Here is a 22,757-nt window from a genome sequence, read left to right on the forward strand (position 1 = left end):
ATCCAGGAGTCTCTTAAAAAACCTGCCTCCACCAATATCACGAGCAGCCCATTCCATGCACTCATACTAGAATAAAGGCCTTTCAGTTGACCTGTGGTTGCGTTCTGTGCTCATCAGTGATCTTGAAGCAAATGCAATTGGATGTTCAGATCCATCTTTCTTAATATGTGTCAAAGGGCTCCAATGCCATAAGGGGACACATTGCCTACCAGTCTGATGGGCAGGAATGGGCCATAATGAGTGAACAGTTCATCAGATGTTATTAGTCTCTTTGTTTCCTTGAATGCTTTTTCACATCTTTCTGACCATTCCCACTTTGCTCCTGTCTGTAACAGTGCATTCAAAGGATGCAGCACTGTAGCAATGTTTGGGAGAAATCGGTGGTAGTAGTTTACAAGGCCCGAATATGATCTGAGTTGTTATAAATTTACTGGTTTGGGTGCCTGTAACACTGCTTTAGTCTTCTCTTGTGAGTTAGGTATGCCGTGCCTGTCAAATCTCACATGTCCACAATAAGAGATTTCATTCCTGAAAAACTCTCAATGCTCTCTCTTTGCACGCAGACTCTTTTCACTTACCCTGGTAAGTACTTTACGTAGATTCTGGAGGCGCTCTTTATTGCTTTTGTCAGTCACAATGATGTCATCAAGGTAACATTGTGTTCCTACAATATCCTGGAGCACTTGGTCCATTGCTCTTTGCCAAATTGCAATACCAAAGATGAGATGATTATACTGGAACAGTCCCTTGTGAATGTTGATCTACTTGGATTTTTCTCAACCACTCTTGTCTGAAAAGGGCTGGCCTTCCACTTTTCAGTACATAAAGCTCCAACTGTTGTGTTTGGGCTCCATAAGTTTGCCTTTGGGAGACACTTTTTTGCCTGTGCAAGTCTTTAGCATCACATAGGTCTTCCCTAATGGTACCTTAGAAAACAGTCTGTTGTGGTCAGCCTCTGGAACTATGGACAAAGCTGACCCTGTATCCAGCTCCATTTTCAGTTTTACATCAAACACATCTATTGTGATACAATTGATTTTGTGATCTGCTAATATTATGCAGTTCTAGGCATGACAGCTCACCTTTGTCAGACTCTATGTTGTCTGATTCTGTTTTATATTCAGTAACTTTATGCATTTGCTTAATTTTGTGTTTGGGATTTTTCATTCAGTTGTGCTTTTTGTCTGCCTTGCACATTCTCTCTATTTGACCTTGCCTGTGACGTTTTCTGCAGACTTTTTTTTTGAGCCAACAGTTATTTGCATCGTGGGAGGATTTGTCACTTGATAACATCTTTGGCTTTTTGCACACTTCAGGGACATTTTGTGCATTTCACATGCTAACCTTCTTTTCTGTAGTTCTGTTGTATCTTTTGCTGCAGTCTCTAATGATATTGCAATGGTCAGTGCCCGTTCTAAGGTTGGGTCTCTTTCAGATAATAGCCTCTTCTGAGTGCATTGACACACACAAGCCTGTCCATAATGCAGCAGAAAGTCCATCTCTAAAGTCACGGTACTGGGAATGTTTGCACAGTTCTGTAATGTATTCAGAAATGCTTTCATCTTTTGACTGGTTCTTTTTGTAAAATCTAAATCTCTCAGTTATTGCCATAGTTTAGAGCTTGAGTGATTTTGTAACATTGTTACAATTTCATTGAATGTCTTGCTTGCTGGCTTTGCAGGGGTCACTAGGTTGTGTAAGAGACTATACGTTCTTGGGCCGATTAAGCTAAGAAGCATACGAGGTTTCTATTGCTCCTCCACGTTGTTCATGTTACAATACAGTTCCACTCTCTCGATATATGACTCCTAGCCTTCATTAGCACTATCAAATTTGTCAACCTTCCAGACTTAAGCCATCACCAGGTTATTTTCACTTTAAGTTCAGTGAGACTTTCACTGTTACTTATGGGTCCCTCAGCCTCCTCAGGCTGTTTAATTCTTGTTGTTTCGTCCCGTAACTTTTGGTGCAGTTCGTGATATTCCCTGACATTTAGATTCATACTCATCACTAATTTGTTGTGTCTGTGCACAACTACATTATCGATTAAATAAAAGCACACGTGGGAGATGGTTTTAACAGGTGTATTCACATTGCAGAGAGAGAGAGAGAAAACAATGCACATGTGCAGACAACAGGCCAATAAGTAGTGCTCAGGGGCGGGGGTGGGGGAAGGAGTCCTTGCTCTAGAAGAAATATGTGTGTATTTGTAATCATTGATCATATTCAGCATAAAGTAACTTAACTTCCTATGTATTTTTTAAGGTTTTTTGCTTGAGGTATTTAGATTTAATCCTTTACCTATCAACTTTATGGTTTCTCTGCTGAGGTATCTATCCGATCATTCTTTACAAGGAATCTTAGCTTCTGCTTCAAACGCTTCCTGAGCCAAAACCTTCCCTGTAAAGCACTACCTGTGAAAAGTAATTTTGCTAAACCCTATGCCCTACTTCCTTATTCGGAGAATTTGAATGCTGCAGAATAATTACAGGTGATTGAATGCAATAGAGAATACTACCGTATATTTATGAAGTAACTGCCATAATGGGCACAAAATGTAAAGGCCTATTGAAACTCATTATCCATTGTTCTGACCATTTATGGACTCCATCCAACCCAATGTAAGTTCTGAACTTCATTCTATTGTTCCAGTTGCAAACTTTAGCATTATGTTTCTCGATTTAAGAAGAGGACTGAGTTGCAACAATAAGAGTATGGTTATTTACAATTGATAAGTGTGGAAATTTCTTTTCTCAGAAGGCATCGAATCTCTGGAATTCTGTGTCCCTGATGTGGTGGACGAGAGATCATTAAATGTATGTACATACTTAATTAATGTCCATTATGCCACTGTCACTTAGCACAGCAATGAAGGTCCATACCATCACACACATTGCTGTTTCCGGAACAACTAGATATTAGCCCTGAATTAGTTATGTATATGGAGAAGGTATCCAAGTTAATGCTTGTGGGGTGCATTATGCCATGGTTTGCTGATTTAGCTGTAAGGGAAACACATCTCACTACAAACTCTGCAGGGGAAAAACAGAATGGTTTATGTGAACCAGTGTGAATAACTGATCAAAAGACTTATTGGAACTTACAGTGTTTTGTTTTGCCTGTACTGTACTGATGCTAAAAAATTTCAAATTTCACAACATATGTCAGCGATTATAAACCTGATTCTGATTTGGCTGTGATCTAAAGCTAAATAAACTGGTAGTGAGCCTCCTCCAACTGCTGGAGTCCTTTTGGTGGAGGTGCTCCCACAGAGTTGTTAGGCACTGAGTTCCCGAACTTAGATCCCATGAGAGTGAAAATAAGTGTCGTACAGCGGTGCTAGAAATTTTCTCTATTTCTGAATGAATATGACCTAAAATGTGATCAGATCGTCATGCAACTTCTGAAGCTAGATAAAGAGGATCCAATTAAATAAATAGCACAAAAGATTATACTTATCCATTTATTTATTGAGAAAAATGATCCAATATTGCATGTATTTGTTTGAAAAAGTATGTGAACCTTTGCTTTCAGTAAGTGGTGTGACCTCCTTGTACAACAATAACTTCAAGCAAATGTTTCCACTGTTGATCAGTCCTGCACATTGGCTTGGAGGAATTTTAAGCCATTCTTCCTTACAAAACTGCTTCAACTCTGGGATGTTGGTGGGCTTCCTTGCATGAACTACTTGCTTCAGGTCCTTTCACAGCATTTCTATAGGATTAACTTTGGACTTTGACTCGGACATTCCAAAACACAAATTTCTTCTTTTTAAACCATTCTGTTGTTGATTTACTCTTGTGTTTTGGATCTTTGTCTCATTGCACTATTCAACTTCTGTTAAGCTTCAGGTGACAGAATGCTACCCTGACATTCTCCTGTAAAATGTCTTGATACAATTTTGAATCATTGTTCCTTCAACAATTGCAAGCTGTCCAGGCCCTGAGGCAGCAAAGCAGCCCCAACCATGATGTTCCTTCCATCATGCTTCACAGTTGGGATGAGGTTTTTTTGTTGTTGTGCAGTGTTATTTTTCCTCCAAACATAGCAATGTGCATTTCTGCCAAAAAGTTCAACCTTTGTCTCATCTGTCCACAGAACATTGTTCCAGAATTTTTGTCGAGCATCCAGGTGGTATTTTGCAAACCTGAGATGTGCAGCACTGTTTTTCTTTTTGGAGAACAGTGCTTTCCTCCGTGGTGTCTTTCCATGAACACCATTCTTGTTCAGTGTTTTTCTTATCGTGGACAGATGAATAGTGACTTTAGCAAGTTCTAGAGATTTCTGAAGGTCTTTTGCTGTTACCCTTGGGTTCTCTTTCACCTCCTTCAGCATTACACGTTGTGCTCTTGGAGTGATCTTTTCAGGACGCCCACTCCTAGCGACAGTACCGAGTTTCTTCCATTTGTAGATAGTTTCTCTTATTGTGGACTGATGAACACTCAGATATTTAGGAATGCTTTTCTAGCCTTTTCCAGCTTTTGCATCTCTATAATTCTTCTAAAGGTCTCTGAAAGTTGTTTTGATCGAGGCATGGTGTACATAAACAGATCTTCCTTGGGAAGAGCAGGCTGTTCATAACCTGACTTTGTGTGTCTTTTTTATTGTGCAGGGCACCTATACAACTCACACCTCCAATCTCATCTCATTGATTGGAACATCTGACTCCAAATAGCTTTTGTAGATTGTATTACCCCAGGGGTTCACATACTTTTTCCAACAAATACATGTGATTTTGTATCCAGCATCTGCAGATTTTCTCATGTTTGCTCTTGGATATTCTGCTATTTCAGACTGAAAACTGGAGTCATATGGATGTGATCCTCTCTGGGTCTCATCTGGGAAATGAGTAAAGAAAGGACATGCTTTCACCACTATAATGTGCAATATTGTATAATGTAAGTTAATACATCTTGCATGTAAATGCCTATTAAGCTTATTTTTTCATCTGTTAGGAATTATTTCATTTATTGATATTTTAGTCTTTCCACAGAGGACAAATATAATACAACCCCTTAGGCAAGAATTATCTGTTTGTACTTTGTAGAGCTAATAAAGGAGTCATTGACTGACATTCTACTGACTGGTCACTTGGGTATGGGGTTGTAGGAAGACCTAAAATTCATTCAGAAAGATCTGGCAAACTGTAATAATTTGAGTCCTTCACAACATTGTCCTGGAGCAAAACATTCAGGCAACTTTTCTGGAGGATTTTGAAGAAATTTATGATCTTTGCCACAGGAAGAATTGGAGGAACTAGACGGTTCTGTTACAGAGCTATTTACTATTAGATAATAAAAATCATTGCAGTTGCTATATTTCAACTTTCTGCTTTCAATCACTTTTCAGAACTCAAATTAGTCCAGAAGGACTATACCCCAAGGTTCTCTTGACCAGATGGACTACACCCCAGGGCTCTGAAAGAAGTAGCTGAAGAGAATGTGGTGGTCTTATTAGTGATTTTTCAAGAATCACTAAATTCTGGAATGGTTCCAGAGGTCTGGAAAATCACAAGTATCACTCCATTCTTTAAGAAGAGAAGGAGGCAAAACACAGGAAATTATAGGCCATTTATCCTGACTTCAATCATTGGGAAGATGTTGGAGTCCACGTTTAAGGATGGAGTTTCAGGGTTCTTGGAAGTCAGCATGGTTTCCTTAAAGGAAAACGTTGCCTCTCAAATCTGCTGGAAATCTTTGACAAAATAACAGGTAAGATAGACAAAGAAGAGTCAATGGATGTTTACTTAGATTTTCAGAGGGATTTTGACAAGGGGCCACACATGAGGCTTCTAAACAAGGTAAGAGCCCTTAGTAATACAGAAAAGATACTATCAATGATAGAAAATTGGTGGACTCTCAGAAGGCAAAGAGTAGGGAAAAAAAAGGGATCTTTTCTGGTTGGCTGCTGGTGACTAGTATTGTTCCGCAGGGGACAGTGTTGAATTTGCTACTTCTCACGTTATATGTTAATGATCTGGATGACTGAATTGATGGATTTGTAGCCCAGTTTGAAGATGATACAAGGGTAGGTGGAGGGGCCTACATTGTTGAGGAAGCAGGAAGTCTGCAGAAGGACTTGAACAGATTAGGAGAATGGGCAAATAAGCAACAGATGAAATACAGTGTGGGAAAGTGCATGAACATGCATTTGGTAAAAGGAATAAAGTGATAGAGCATTTTCTAACTAGGGAGAAAATTCAGAAATAAGAGGTGCAAAGGGATATGGGAATTCTTATGTGTGATTCCCTAAATGTTGACTTGCTGGTTGAGTCAGTAGTAAGAAAGACAAATGCAATGTTAGCATTCCTTTCAAGAAGACTAGAATATAAAAACAAAGATGTAATGTTGAGATTTCAGTAGAGTACTGTGAGCATTTTAGGCCCTGTGTCTAATAAAAGATGTACTGTGATTGGATAGGGACCAGAAGAGATTTACGAGAATGATCCTGAGAATGAAAAGGTTGATGTATGAAGATGTCTGATAGCTCTGGACCTATACTTGTCTGAGTTTAGAAGAATGAGGGGGACCTCAGTGAAACCTACCAAATATCAGAAGTTTTAGATAGGCTGCACATGGAGAGGATATTTCCAGTTGTGGGATTGTCTGGGACTAGAGGGCACAGCCTCAGAATAGAAGACCAAAAGAACATTTTGGAACCATGGTGAATCTGTGGAATTCATTGCCACAGTGGCTGCGGAGTCAAGTCATTGGGTATATCTAAAGTTGAGGTTGATAGGTCCTTCATTGGTAAGCACGTCAAATGTTATTGGGAGAAGGCAGGAGAATGAGGTTGAGAGGGAAAATAAACCAGCCATGATCAAATGGAAGAGCACACTCACTGGGCCAAGTGTTCTAATTCTGCTGCTATATCTTCTGGTAACATTTAACCTTCCCTCACTATGAGAAGATACCCAAAAGTACAAGTTCACACCCAATCACCAGTGGTGCTCCTAATACCACTCTTTATGTGGCTTTAATGTCTTCACTACAGAAGGTGTATTTTGATTTTACTGCCTGGCTGATTACCTTCCTTTTACAGAGGCCACCTGATTTTAATTTCACAGATAGTAAAGGAATAATGGCTTATTTAAGACAGAAGGTTACTGCCCAGGAGGTGAAGAACAACTTTGACAATTTGAACATTGATCACAAACTCATCTACCATATGTTTCTCACTGACTTTCATAGCTGTCACTTTAGTTATGTTTCTTTTACAAACACCTGGTCTTGCCACTAAAGCTGAATTACCAAGTACTGAGCAGAATTATGTATCAGTGTTCTCAGATGCTTACTGAACATTCATTACTTCTTTAAGGACCAGGAGAAACCGTGCTCCTCAACATCACTTCCAGGAGCAGTGCTGCTAATTTCTGATTCAACGGTGAATTGAGCTGACCCGAGCAATTATGACTGAGTTAGGTTCAACCTGTGTAAGAATTATATTGTTCATGCTGCTCATGGATTATAGCGACTGATTGCCTCAAGGTCTTTATAACTAAGAAGCAGTTTTGGAAAATGATTCTTTGGTGTTCTTACAGAGTTCACTGTTATCCAAAATTGAGTAAAAAAGAAACAAGTTTTTGTTAAGGAATGTTATACAAAACAGGATCAGGTTGCTAAACTTTTGCTTCCAAATTCTACCTTGCAGATATATCTAACTACTCAGATTGATATGTTTTTAAAATAACTATTAATGTGAATTCCAATTGTTATTAATTTTAATACCTGTTAGATGTCCTACAGATGAGGATAACTAAATTATATAAATGGTAGTCTGAACATTTCAGTATTTACTGAAGACAAATGTTTTAGATTACTTGGTGATTAGGAATGGAAGGAGCTTGGTTTGTTTTGAACTATGACCCATTGTCATAAAGCCTATGACTTTAAAAAGAAATGTATTAGATTGTCTTTGCAATCTACTTGATGGGTGTTGGGGGGTCGATAGGGCAAGCAGAATATAGCCCAGACAAAGATTATCAATAAATATTTTGGCTGTTAAAACTCCTGCAGAACTATCAAAAAAGCCATTGAATTCTTGTTACTGTCTAATTCACCAGGCCATGGGGCTGCAGGAAGTCTTGAAAAGATACCCTCTGGCCCTAAATGAGTTGATATTGTTAATGGTGTTGTTTTTTTCTCCTTTATATAATTTTTCTAAAATAAATCTTGACTGCTAGTGAACAATTGTCACATCTGTCTTCTGTTTCATCTCTATAATTCTGGAATGTGCAATTTTCTTCCACTTACCTTTTCTCAAACTCAATAATGGAATCTCTTCAATCAGGTTTCATCCCTTCCACTGTAGTTAGAGGCATAAATGGCTTCCTAACCCGACTGCGACCAACTACCTTCTGTGAACTTCTCAACTCCCTTGTCCTTCAGCACAGTTTGCTTTCTAGCCAACAGCACTTCCCTGCCATCCAACTGACTGGAACCGAAAATATTAAAAAATCAAGAGCTATTTGGATATGATCTCATAGAAATAAACAATTGAGAATTATAATGGTAGATGAGATTGATACCAGATGAAAAGGGCCAAGGATTCTTCTGTTAGAAAGCATTGCTTTTCATTCTGTGTATTCCGAATAGTATTTTCAGAATGTCAGAATCAGAATCAGATTCAGGTTTACTATCACTGGCACATCGAAGTTTGAAAGTTCATTTATTATCAAAGTATGTATTTAGTATACAACCCTGAGATTTGTCTTCCCTACAGACAGTCTCAAAAAGAAGAAAACCATGGAATCTATTCAAAGAAAAAACCTCATCCCCACACATGCAAAAAAATAACAAACTGCCCAAATGGCAGCAAGAGCATCAACCTCCCCTCCGCAAGTGCAAGAAAGAATGAGTGAAAACACAGAATATAAAACACAAAATCAAAAGAGTCCATATTCAGTTCGGTTCAGTGTTCATTATCTGCAGGCTCCCCATTTCTTAACACATCATAATGTGAACTACAGTCCAATCCGCAAGCTGCAGTCCTGAACTTCGGTACCATCCTCCGACAGCATTGAGGGAGAAAGACCATTCGAAAGCAGTGACCTTCCCTCAGGAGCAGCGAGGGAGGGAGAAGGATCATCACACGCAGACATCTTCCTCCAAAATCAGAGAGCGAGAGGCTGGTAGATGGCGCTGAACACTCGCTCGCCTTCCTCACCCGCCTCCATGTTTTCAATCTTCCTCATTGTTTTAACTGATGAGGTTGGCGAGAAGTGGAGTTGATCATGGGCTTGCGCCTTATCTCTAAGTTTCTTGGCCCCCGAGGCTCCTCGCCTCCCAGAACCTTCTCAGGAGCAGCAATGAACTAGATCACTCAATCGGCCTGAAAACACACCATCAAATTGCAGGTCACAGCCTCCAACAGTACCAGAACCACATTTGAAAGAAAAGCAAGACGTAAAAGAAGTGAAAGAAACAGTCTTGTGGACCATCTGGAGGATGTCACCCATGGTAGCGTTGTTCGCTGGCACCATAATCTTCAACAGATGTCATGGCGTCATATGCCGTGAAATTTGTTGTAGTGCGACAGCAGTACATTGCAATACATAGTAATAAAAACTGTTAATTACAGTAACTTTGCATGTATGTGTATGTGTGTATGTACATACATGCACATTTATTGAAATTAACAGTTTATATATATATATATATATTTAAAAAGCTAAATTAAATAAATAGTGCAAAAAATGATTAAAAAAAAAGTAGTGAGGTAGTGTTCATGGGTTGAATGTCCATTCAGAAATCCATTGACAGAGGGGAAGAAGCTATTCCTGAATCGTTACGTGTGAGCATTCAGGTATTTCTTTTCTGTGGTATTTCCTATCTCATGAATGAGCTGAATCAGTTTGCACATGAGGATCTGCACAGAAAGAGGTCCTCAGCTGCCCTTTCTGTGTCATGTTTATATTATCTAGCCCCACTGTCAGCTCCAGTTTCTGATTCAGGAAGGGAGCGAGGCAGTATCTGCTGGCCACCTCTCCCACCTCATTATTCAGATGCACACACATTAACTCAACTGTCAGGTAGCAGACCATACAAAGGATCCCAGGGAGAATAATCTTTCTGCCTGTAGCAGCTCTTTTAAAACTTGACTTCTGTATTTTAAAAAAAATTTTGAATTCAAATTTTGGTGAAATTTAATCTCTCCTGACAGAACAAGCACACAGCTGTGACCCAGAATTTTCTACAGAGCAGATGTGGGCAGTATTATCTTCGCTAACTTGTCTTCTGCGTCACTGGATAACAACAGTCTAAAGGCTTGCTGATCCATGAACCTGACCCTAATTGTTGCAAAGCAAGAATAACAAGCCAACAGTCACAAAGCGACTAGAATCTGCTGAGATTAGATCATTTGAATAAAGGTGGATTCAGCACAGCTTGATCAGCTGTTGGGGAGTACAGCAAAACTCAATGTCACGCAGCACTCTAGGGTCAGCATTGCGTCTCAGAACACATTTATAAGGGCCTTGCGATATAAGAGATTTGCTCCATCAACTAAAGGGGCCAATGGCTGTCACACTGATTTGCCTGAGCAGCCGGTGCTCTCCTTAGCCCACACTGACCTTGTGTAAGTTGCTTGTCAAACATAATTCCAGACATATATCATAAATCATAAATGTCAAACATAAATTATGAAGAGCCAGAGTCAGGAGGTAAGGAACAGAGAGTGTCGACCTGAATCATCGACTGTTCATTTCCCTCCATAGACACTGCCTGACTTGCTGAGTTCTTCAGCATTTTGTGTGCGTTGCTCAGGATTTCCAGCGTTTGAAGAATCTCTTGTGCCCTAGCAAGAACCAACCCCATCCGCTCTCAGCTCTCACCTCTGAACCATCCAACACCTTTTGGAGCTGGGGTTGCCAACCTGGCGTCCACAGACCCCTCAGTTAATAGTAGGGATCCATGGCATAAAAAAGGTTGCAAACCCTTGCTTTGATGTAAGCAAAAGGCAGTTATCTGTTTTGTATGTTCGGTCTTAATCACAGAAACACTGCCATCCTCAATCCAGGATTGTCTGCACAGTAAGCTTAGTTCCTTTTTCCTAATCTTTGCTTAAAAAGCATTTAATATTCTCATCGCCTGGGATGCCTGTGTTGCCAGCTTTAGACCCAGTAATGGTCAATCACATGATGTTCACCCTGGGAACTGCTTCTGCTCATCTCAGATCCAGATCTCATCATTCCCATTTGCCAATTGATGCTGTTCCAGCCATGCTTAAATTTACACCATTATTAACTGGGTGTATTCAAGATTTTATTCAGAAGCTTCTAAGGATCCTCAAAATGTACTTTTTTTTCTGAATGGATTTTTTGAAATCACCGTAAAGTACAGATAAACAGTGAGAAAGCTGAAGACAGATGAAGTATAGCTTACAATCTATCAGGCAGAGAGATTGAAGGCTAAGATATATTTAGAGAGACAAAAAGATTGAAGAGAAAAAGCAAGTTTTACTATGAAATTTGAACTGTTATGGAGTTAAAGAGTGTTGACTATGGCCGGCATTTCAGCAAGTTTCAGGTAACCCAGGTGAGACCAAGATTATGGAGGTGATTCTTATTCCACCATAAGAAAGAAAATGCTGAATATACTCAGTGGATCAATCTGCTTCTGTGGGAAGAAAAATAATGAACCCTCACAGATAAATAAATATCAATGAAAATGCATTCCAATCAATTTAATTAAGTCAAGTAAAAGTGATATAATCTGATTCCCCCACCCCCATCCACCCACTTTCCTCCCCACAATGCAGGTGTGCTGAAAGCAGCACTGAAATTGAACAGAAGTCTAGACTCCAGACAGGAATGGAAAACCACTAAAAGTGCCTTACTGGAGTATAAAACAACTGAAGATTGCCAGTCCAATCAGGTGATGAAGGTTCAGAAATGTTAACTGGTTTCTCTTTCCACATATTGATGCAATTACAAAGAATCGTAATATAGCCTGTGGCTATCCTTCATTAGGTGTTTGAGGCTGTTTGATATGTCAGCAAAGGCTCTAGGAAATCTCTACAGTTATTCAGTGGACAGCATTTTGACTGGTTGCATCACCGTCTGGAATAGAGGGGCCACTGCACGGGATCAGAAAAAGCTGTGTAGGGATGTAAACTTAGCCAGCTCCATCATGAACACTAGCCTCTCCATCATTGAAGAAATCTTCAAAATTGATGCTAGTCCATCATCCACCTCAGAATTCACAAGTTATCTATGATCTTGAGAGACTGCCTAATGAAACAAAACACCGTTTATTCTTAAATCAAAATTCTGAATCATGATTTTAAATGTTCATATTCAGTTTGTTTAGAGAAGATTCACGAGAATGATTCCAGGAATGAAAGGGTTACCATATGAGGAATGTCTGGCAGCTCTTGGGCTGTATTCTCTGGAGTTCAGGAGAATGAGGGGAGATCTCTTAGAAATATTCCGAATGTTAAAAGGCCTGAACAGATTAGATATGGCAAAGTTATTTCCCACGATAGGGAAGTCTAGGACAAGAGGGCATGATGGTAGGATTGAAGGACGTCCATTTAGAACAGGGATGTGGAGAAATTACTTTAGTCAGAGGTTGTTAAATCTGTGGAATTTGTTACCACGAGCAGCTGTGGAGGCCAAGTCTTTGGGAGCATATAAGGCAGAGGCAGATAGGTTCTTGATTAGCCAGGGCATCAAAGGGTATGGGGAGAAGGCAGGGGAGTGGAGATGACTGGAAGAATTGGATCAGCCCATGGTTGAACGGTGGAACAGACTTGATGGGCCAAATGGCCTACTTCTACTCATACATCTTATGGTATTATGGTCTTAGAATCCACGGCAAAATTTAATAACTCAACAGTTGCATATCTGAATTTATTCCACCCCTTTCCCAACCCAAGCCCTTCTTTTGGTCCCAAACATTTATATTTTGTGCTAACTTCAAGTTACTAGTTGTGTTATGTGTACCCTTTTCCAAGGAATATGAGGACAGACTAGCCAATAATATAAAGCAGGACACCAGAAGTTTTTTCAGTTACATAAAGGGTAAAGGGGAGATGAGGATTGATACTGGGCCACTGGAAAATGATGCTGGTGAGATAGTAATGGGGGACAAAGAAATGGCAGATGAACGTAATGGGTACTTTGCATCTGTCTTCCCTGTGGAAGACATTAGCAGTGTGCCAGAGGTCTGTGAGTGTCAGGGAGCAGGAGTGAGTGCCATTGCTATTCCAAAGGAAAAAGTGCTCGACAAATTCAAAGGTCTTAACGTGGATAAGTCACCTGGGCCAGATGGACTCATTCTAGAGTCCCGAGAGAGGCTGCTGAAGAGATAATCAATGCATTGGTCATGATCTTTCAAGAATCACTACATTCGAAGATGGCAAATCTCACTCCACTCTTTAAGTAGGGAGGAAGGCAAAAGAAAGGAAATTATAGGCCAGTTAGCCTAACCTCAGTGGTTAGGATAGTGTTGGAGTCTATTATTAAGGAGGAGGTTTCGAGGTACTTGGAGACTCATGATAAAATAAGTCAAAGTCAGCATGATTTCTGTAAAGGGAAATCTTGCCTGACAAATCTGTAAGGATTCTTCGAGGAAATTTTCTGAAACTGCTATTCCCTGCTTTATTTACTTCCGAGCCGAAGCGTGATCGAACATATTGCTCGTCGACTTTGAAGCCATTTTCATTGGCGGCAAGACCCAGATCAGTCATTTTAAGTTTTCATGAATTTCGTATTAAGGGGACCTTTTAATTTGCCATACCTGTCGACAAGGAATGATCGATTTCCAAAGTTACAAGGTCAGATTTGTGGAAGCCTATTAGCCTGGAGTTATGGCTGATCACATGAAATATGAAGAAGTTATGTTGGAATTTTACAATAAAGGATATAAACCATCCCTTCGGTTTCCTGCCCATCTGAGTATTGTTTTGAAGAACGGATTGCAAAAAAGAATAAAGTTGGTTGAAGAAGCAAAAGAGTTTCTGAAGGATGAAGTCTAAATCTGTTATATTTCTTATTTGATCAATTTTTTCTTCTGTTATTATGAATTTGAAATAAGGTTTCAATAAGCTTATGTTTTGGCTGTTCATATATTGTCTTTTGTTATTTTTTTGATACTGTTTTATTATATCCTTTTGAGGCTTTATTTTAATACAGCTTTCTTTGAATTTGCCCAATCCTTTTATATTTTCGAATACTGAGTTATTTTCCTTTTTATGTTGTGTCTTGGTAGGGACATAATGACCTTGTAGGACCGGAGTTTTTGTCAACAGGTTTTTTTTTTGGGGAGTGAACTTAGTTCTTAGCTCGCTGACTGCCTATTGCTCAACTTTCTTGCTTTGGATGGAGGAGGAGGTAGGGCCTATTTCTCTCTGGGAGCTGTGCTGGGTTGATTATATGATTGCTTGTTTGAATACCTTACCTTACGGTTTGCTTTCTAGTTTTAATAACTTATGGCCAGATCTTTTAAATTACATGTTGATTGGTATTAAAATGGTTCGAAATATTAACTTATTTAGTTCGAATGTGAAAGGGCTGAATCACCCCATCAAAAGGAACAAAGTGTTTGCTTATATTAAAAGATTAAAAGCACCCATTATTTTCTTACAAGAAACGCACATACGCAGCTGTGATAGCTTACGTTTTTTTTACTCGGTGGAAGGATATGCAATTCCATTCTTCATTTAATGCAAAATCACGTTGAGTTTCGATTTCTGTAGATAATACAGTTTCCTTTGTTCAGTATAAAGTTGTTTCGGACCCTAATGGTTGATGTGTTATTGTATCAGGGAGTGTAGACAGTAAATTGATTGTTTTTGCTAATGTATATGCCCCCAACATAGACGATCCAGGATTTTTTGAACGTCTATTTTCATTTTTTGCCAGATTTGTGCACTTACTTCCTTGTGATGGGAGGAGATTTTAACTGCTGGATTGTTCATCTGTCAAACCAGCCACACTTAATAAATCGGCTTTGTTTATCCAATCCTTTCTAACTAAATGTGGTATAGTTGATGCTTGGCATTTTCTCTATCCGACGGACAGGGAGTATTCTTTTTTCTCTCATATTCATAATTCTTATACCAGGATTGATTATTTTTTTATTGACAGTCAAACGATTCCCTTACTTCAATTGATCGAATATAAAGAGATTGCTATTTCTGACCACTCTTCTGTACTTCTGTCTTTAAATCTTCCTGATCCTATCCCTATGAGTAGATTTTGGCAATTGAATTTAACTCTGTTATCCGATGAGGGCTTTTTAAAATTTATGAAGAATCAAATTACTCTTTTTTTTGAAGAAAATATGTTGGAAGAGATGACTAGTCTTATTATATGGGATACTTTTAAAGCATACATCCAGGGTCAAATTATTTCTTATACTGCAAACATCATTAAAAAAGTTAACAAAGAGAGAAATGAACTAGCCAATCAGTTAAAACAACTGGACCATAAATATGTTACGGTACCCGATCCTGAAACATATAAGAGAAGTATTGAAACTAAAACTAAATATGATCTTCTTTTAATGTATCCAATTGAAAGCCAACTTTTAAAAGATAGACAACACACATCAAAGTTGCTGGTGAACGCAGCAGGTCAGGCAGCATCTCTAGGAAGAGGTACAGTCGACATTTCAGGCCAGGACTTTGATGTGTGGGTGTGTCTTTTAAAAGATAGAAGTCAATTTTATATTCACAGAGATGAAACTGGTAAGCTACTGTCTAATCAATTGAAGCCATTTATAGCCAAGCGGCAAATTAAAGAAATACGTAAAATTAATGGGGACATGACAACTGTCCACCTTGAAATTAATGGCACTTTTAGGGAATTTTATTCTAAATTGTATAGTTCTGACTCTGTTAATGATAATATTGCAATGAATATTTTTTTAGATCAATTAAATATTCCTAATCTTTCGATAGATGATCGTAGGCAATTGGATCAACCCATTTCCCAGGAGGAAATTGCTCAGGTCATTTGAGAATTGCATTCTGGGAAATCCCCAGGACCCAATGGATTCTCTGGAGAGTTTTATAAGGCTTTTTCCTCCTTGCTTATATCACACTTGTGTTCTACCCTTACAGATTCCTTTAAGGTAGGAAGATTACCGCAGTCTTTTTACGAAGCTTCCATTTCGCTCATTCTCAAACAGAATAAGAATCCTACTGAATGTCCTTCATATAGACCTATCACCTTACTCAATTTTGATACTAAAATTTTATCTAAAGTGTTGGCTCGCAGACTTGAAAATATTATATCTATCATTTCGGATGATCAGACAGGATTTATTAAAAATCGATATTCCCATTTTAATATACGGCATTTGTTAAATGTTATGTACTCTCCATCTAAGGAAATGTGTGATATCTTTGGATGCAGAGTTGAATGGAACTATCTATTTATATCCTTAGAAAAATTTAATTTTGGACCTAGTTTTATTCATTGGATTAAATTACTTTATCTATCTCCCTCCACTCTGGTTCTTACTAATTTTCAAAATTCTAAACCCTTTAAAATCCAGTGTGGATCCTTTGAGCTCTCTGCTTTTTGATTTGGTATTACAACCCTTAGCAATTGCTTTTCGAGAGTCTAAAGAGATTGCTGGTATTTTAAGAAGAGGTACTATTCATAAAGTGTCGCTTTATGCAGATGACTTATTGCTTTTTATATCTAATGTTACAACCTCCTTACCATTTGTGTTCCGTTTACTGACTAATTTTAGTCAGTTCTCAGGATATAAATTAAATTTACAGAAGAGTGAACTGTGTCCTTTAGACAATTTAATACCAACTGATATTAACCTTCCTTTTAAAATTTTAAGAAAACAATTTACGTATTTAGGAGTAACAATTACTAAGAATTATAAAGATTTACTTAAGGAAAATCTTATAAGTTTATTGAATTATGTTAAAAACACTTCCTAATTTGTCACCTCTCTCGTTATCACTGATTGGCCGAATTAATTCTATTAACATGAATATCTTACCTAAATTTATATACCTTTTTCAAGCTGTGCCTGTTTTTATTCCTAAATCTTTTTTTTTGGCTCTTTGGATTCAATTCTTTCTTCCTATATATGGAAGAATAAAAAACCTCGTCTAAATAAAGCTCAGCTTCAAAAAACCAAACAGAATGGAAGCTTTGCCTTACCCAATTTTAGGTTATATTATTGGGCAGTTAATATACGAAATATTACGTTCTGGATATATTACATTAACCATGAGAATTGCCCTATATGAGTTTCTTTGGAAGTCAGCTCAGTTATGAAATTTTCCATTATTTCTATACTTGGATCCTCGCTTCCTTTATCTTTAAATAAACTAACTGACAATGTGGTGGTTAAACATACATTGAGGATATGGTTACAGTTTAGAAAACATTTTGGTTTATTGAGATTCTCCCTCTCAAGTCCCATCTTTTCTAATTGTTTTTTTAAACCATCTTTAATTGACTTATCTTTTAAAGAATGGAATAGATTGGATATTAAACAATTTTGGGATTTGTTTGATGGAGGGAATCTCTCTTCTTTTGTGCAACTTTCAACGAAATTTAACCTTTCCAATACTCGCTTTTTTCGATATTTACAGATTAGAGATTTTTTTAAGATCTCAATTGCATACATTTCCTACAAGTCCAGATAAGAATATAATAGATACAGTTTTTAATCTGAAACCCTTTGATGATGGTTCAATATCTTACATTTTTCTTACATTTATGGTCTACTGTTGGGACTGAAAAAGGCCTCTTTAGATAAAATTAAAGGAGATTGCGGAAAGAATCTGAAGAGAGCTGGAAGATTATTTTAAAATTGATTAATTCTTCATCATTATGTGCTCGTCATTCTTTATTACAATTCAAAGTGGTACATAGAGTTCATATGTCTAAAGACAAACTCTCTCGTTTCTACGCAGATATTTCCCCTTATTGTGAATGATGTACTAATGGAGTGGCCACACTAATTCATATGTTTTGGACATGTCTGAGCCTTGAAAAATTTTGGAACGATGTATTTCAAACTTTTTCTGTACTTTTCAATGTCAGTTTTAAGCCCAATCCTTTGACTGCCATGTTTGGTATTGTTGAGGATAGTGCTACAAAATTGAAGCCTCTAATTTGTGGGTATTGGCCTTTACGTCTGTTACGGGCAAGAGGGCGATCTTGCTCAGGTGGAAGGAGGACGCCCCACCCACTCATGTTCAATGGCTATCTGCTGTTATGTTCTAGATTTAGATCTAGAGAAGGTTTGTTGTTCGATTTCTGATTCTAAACATGATTTTCTAATGTTACGGGAACCCTTTCTGAATTATTTTCATAATCTTTGAACTGTTATTAAAGTATGGATCTGATCCATTATTATTATAATATCACATGGTAAAGTATTTTTCCCTTCTTTTTTTTTTACCAACCAGCTCATTTTGGTAGTGGGGGTAGATTTTTTTTAATAAAATATAATTATTTTATTTTATTTCATTTCATAATTCAATTTTTTTATTCTACATGAATGATTTGGAATATGTGATACTGTGATCATATTTCTGTGATTTAAATGTAATGTAATTCGTATTATTTACTTGTATCCTTTTGAATTTTGTATTTGTATTCATGCAATTTTTATGATATCAATAAAAATATTGAAAAAGCAATTAGGCCAATCAATGTAGTACCATTGACAAATTTAATTAGCAGATTAGAGCTGTGGGTGGTGACACAGTCATGGGTATACAGGGAGTAAAGAAGGGGACTTAGTACACAGCTCTGAGGGGCTCCAGTGTTGAGAGTCAGAGGGGTGGAGGTGAGGGAGCCCACTCTTACCACTTGCCGGCGATCTGACCGTAAGTCCAGGATCTAGCTGCACAAGACAGGGTTAAGGCGAGGTCTCTGAGCTTCCTGTCGAGCCTGGATGGAACTATGGTGTTGAATGCTGAACTGTAGTCCAAGAATAGCATTCTCACATAAGTATCCTTCTTCTCCAGATGTGTAAGGATGGTATGTAGAGCAGTGGCTATTGCGTCATCTGCCGATCGGTTTTTCCTGTCCTGGAGTCCTGTCCTATCCCGGTGATCCTCTTCTGCACTCTTTCCAAAGCAATCACTCCTTCCCTGTATTGTGACAATTAGAACTGCACACAGTACTCCAAGTGTGGACTGGCAAGGGTTTTGTAAAATTGCAACATGATATCCCAGCCCTTTTATTTTGTGCTCTGATCCTTGAAGGCAAGCATGCCAGAGTCTTTCTTCATCGGTCTGTTGAACTGTGTTCCCATTTTCAGAAAACTATGGTTTCAGTTCCCACATTTCTATGTTCATGAACATTTCTCAGTGCCCTTGACTGTACTTGACTTTCCAAAATGCATCAATTTGCATTTCTTGGGATTAAATCCCATTTGTCAATACGTTGGCTGATTTTCTATCACAGTTATATTCTGCTATAACCTGAGACAGCATTCCTCACTATCTACAACATGACTAATTTTCATGTCATCTACTGTATAACCTTACCAATCATACATTCATATTAAGTTACACCATTTTCTGATAGTAATTTTATGTCTTTGCACTGTACAGTTGCTGCAAAACAACAAATTTCACATCATATAAGATAGTGATTATGAACCTGAGTTTGATTCTATCATGAACAGCAAATATCCCAGCACCAATCCCTGTGGTGTATGACTGGGAACAGATTTCCAATCAGAAAGCATCCTTCAACCTCTACTCCTGCCAGCAAGACAAGTTGGATCCAACTACCCTGCTTGCCTTTGTATCCCTTGTGCCTTAATCTTCTCAACTGTTAACTATGAGGGATCTTGTCAAATGCTTTACTAAGGCCCATCTAGACAACTTCTACTACGCTGCCGTTGTGAATCTCCTTTGTTATTGCCTCAAAATCTTCAATCAAATTAGTGAAATACACAAAGCCACATTGACCATCCCTAATCAGATCCTGCATTTGTAAATGTACATACATCCTCCAATTTTCTCTGGTAATTTGATGCGTGGCTCACCAGCCTGTAGTTACTTGGCTTATTCTTGCTGCTCTTCTTAATTAAGGGAAGAACTTTAGCAATCATCTAGCCTTCTGGTACCTTGCATTGGCTGACAAGATGATTACTAGATTCCCCATACCATTTTGGGATAGATCTCATACGGCCTTGGGGAATAATTCACCCTTGTGATTTCCAAGGTATTTCTTAAGAATAATGTTCCAAACTATCTTTGTATTGCACTGAGTCATTATCCATGCCCTTCTTGGTGAATATAGATGAGAAATATTCTGTAAGGATCATGCCCACTCATCCTTAGCTCTATACATAACTTACCATGTTGGTCCATAGGGGATCCACTCTTTCCCTGGCTACACTTATTAATATCCTGAATCTTATTTGCTAAGATTATTTCATAAACATTTTGTGCCCTCCAATAAGTACTCAAGTACCCTCTTATCATCAGCAAGGGACTTACATGATTGCGGTTGTCAATACCTGTCATATGATTTCAATTTTTTACTGATCAAAACTTCAATAATTTTTGTCAACCAAGGTTCCTATATCTTGCCAACTTTGTTTTTCACCTTTGCTGGAACATGCTGATCCTGAACCCTTGCTAGCTCTTATCTAAAAGTGCCAACAGATCAGATGTCAGAGGCTAATTAACAGCTGCCGAAAAAAAAGTTAGGAGCTAGCAGATTGATTGTTTGGGAGCGGCCATTTTGAGAACGGTTGCTGTCTTGTCAAAGTGCTGTTGGTTGTATAAGTTGGGCCTTGGTGAATAATGTTTTTTAAAATTTTATTACTTCAAAACATTAAACTGGATATGTGGGTCAGGCTTTCTCTTTTCTTTAAGCGAGGTGCGTATGTATCACGTAGTAGCGTGATGACGTATTCAATTAATGTATTTTTTACATATAACCTGTAATTAATTATTTAAACAAATAAGGATGCATAATCTACATATATATATACACGCACACATACATACAATATTACTCAAATATTATTGTATTAAATACACTACACTCCTTTCTGCTCCAACTCAATAGAGAATGTATCTCAACATATATATATATTTACAGTGCCTATAAAAAGTATTTACCTCCTTTGGAAGTTTTTATATTTTATTGTTTTACAACATTGAATCACAATGGATTTAACTTGTTTTTTTTTGACATTGATCAACAAAAAAGGACTTATGTCAAAGTGAAAATAGATCTCTACAAAGTGATTTAAATTAAATACAAACATAAAACACAAAATAATTGATTGCGTAAGTATTTACTCCTGCTTTAATATGACACACAATATCATCAATGGTACAGCCAATTGGTCACATAATTAGTTAAATGAAGACCTGTTTTTGTAGACCTGTGTGCAGTCAATGTTATCAATTGATTGTAGTAAAAATACACCTGTATCTGGAAAGTCCATCTGCTGGTGAGTCAGTACCCTGGCAAAAATTATACCATGAAGACAAAAGATCCAAGCAACTCAGCAAAAAGATTATTGAATAATCAGGAGGTGGAAACAAGAAAATTTCCAAGTTACTGAATATCCTTTGGAGTACAGTTAAGTCAATCATCAAGAAATTTCAAGAAGACAGCACAGCTGTATACCTGCCTAGAGCAAGCCATATACAAAAAATGAATGACCATGCATTCTGGAGGAAAACCTGATGCGGTCTGCAAGAGAACTGCGACTTGGGAGAAGATTTGTTTTCCAGCAAGACAATGACCCCAAGCATAAAGCCAAAGCTACACAGGAATCATTTAAAACCAACAAAGTTATTGTCCTGGAGTGGCCAAGTCAGAGTCCAATTGAGAATTTGTGGCTGAATTTGAAAAAGGTTGTTCATTCATGATCCCCACACAATCTGACAGGGCTTGTGCAGTTTGGTAAAGACGAATGGGGAAAAATTGCAGTGTCCAGATGTGCAAAGCTGATAGAGATCTACCCACACAGACTCAAGGCTGTAATTACTGCCAAAGTTGCATCTATTAAATACTGAATTGAAGTGGGTGAATACTTATACGATCAGGTATTTTGTGTTTTATATTTATAATTAATTTAGATTGCTTTATATAGATCTGTTTTCACTTTGCCATGAGAAAACCTTCTTCTGTTGATCAGTGTCAACAAAACTAGATTAAGTCCCATGTGATTCAATGTTGTAAAACAATGAAATATGAAAACTTCCAAGGAGGAGGATGTTAATACTTTTTATATGCACGTGTGTGTGTATATATATCTATATCTATATAATATAACTGCTAGACACAGACATCCACAGCATAGTAAGTTTTAAATTGTTCCATTCAGGTCTAAAGATTTAAACAATGTGGAGGATTTCTTACTCTTGTGGGATAACATCTTTCCTGACGTCTCCAGATGATATCAGGTGCAATCACCACTATGTGGGAGAGTGGCCCATTTCTGTCCCATTCCAAGTACCCATTTTTGATCACCACTGTAGTCCCTCACCAGGACTGTTTGTCCAAGAGTGAAATATTGAACCTTCTTGTTTGAGGAGCCTCCTCCATGGTTCTGATAGCTCTAGACACATTTCTTCTCCTTTCCTCTCTCTGGATGTACTTCAATCCCTTTCTTTTTCTTTCTCATGTTCCTTCTCTCTTTCACACCATTCTCTTTATTGTTCACAGTCTTTCTCTTCATCTCTTGCCACCTTTTTCTTCTAGTTTGTGCATGTTGATCATATGAAGGTCCATTTAGTTCACTGAAGTATTCTCTTATTAATATTCCTATTGCTCCCTTTATGACCTGACC

Source organism: Mobula birostris, chromosome 10 (assembly GCF_030028105.1).
Source record: "Mobula birostris isolate sMobBir1 chromosome 10, sMobBir1.hap1, whole genome shotgun sequence".
NCBI lineage: Eukaryota > Metazoa > Chordata > Chondrichthyes > Myliobatiformes > Myliobatidae > Mobula > Mobula birostris.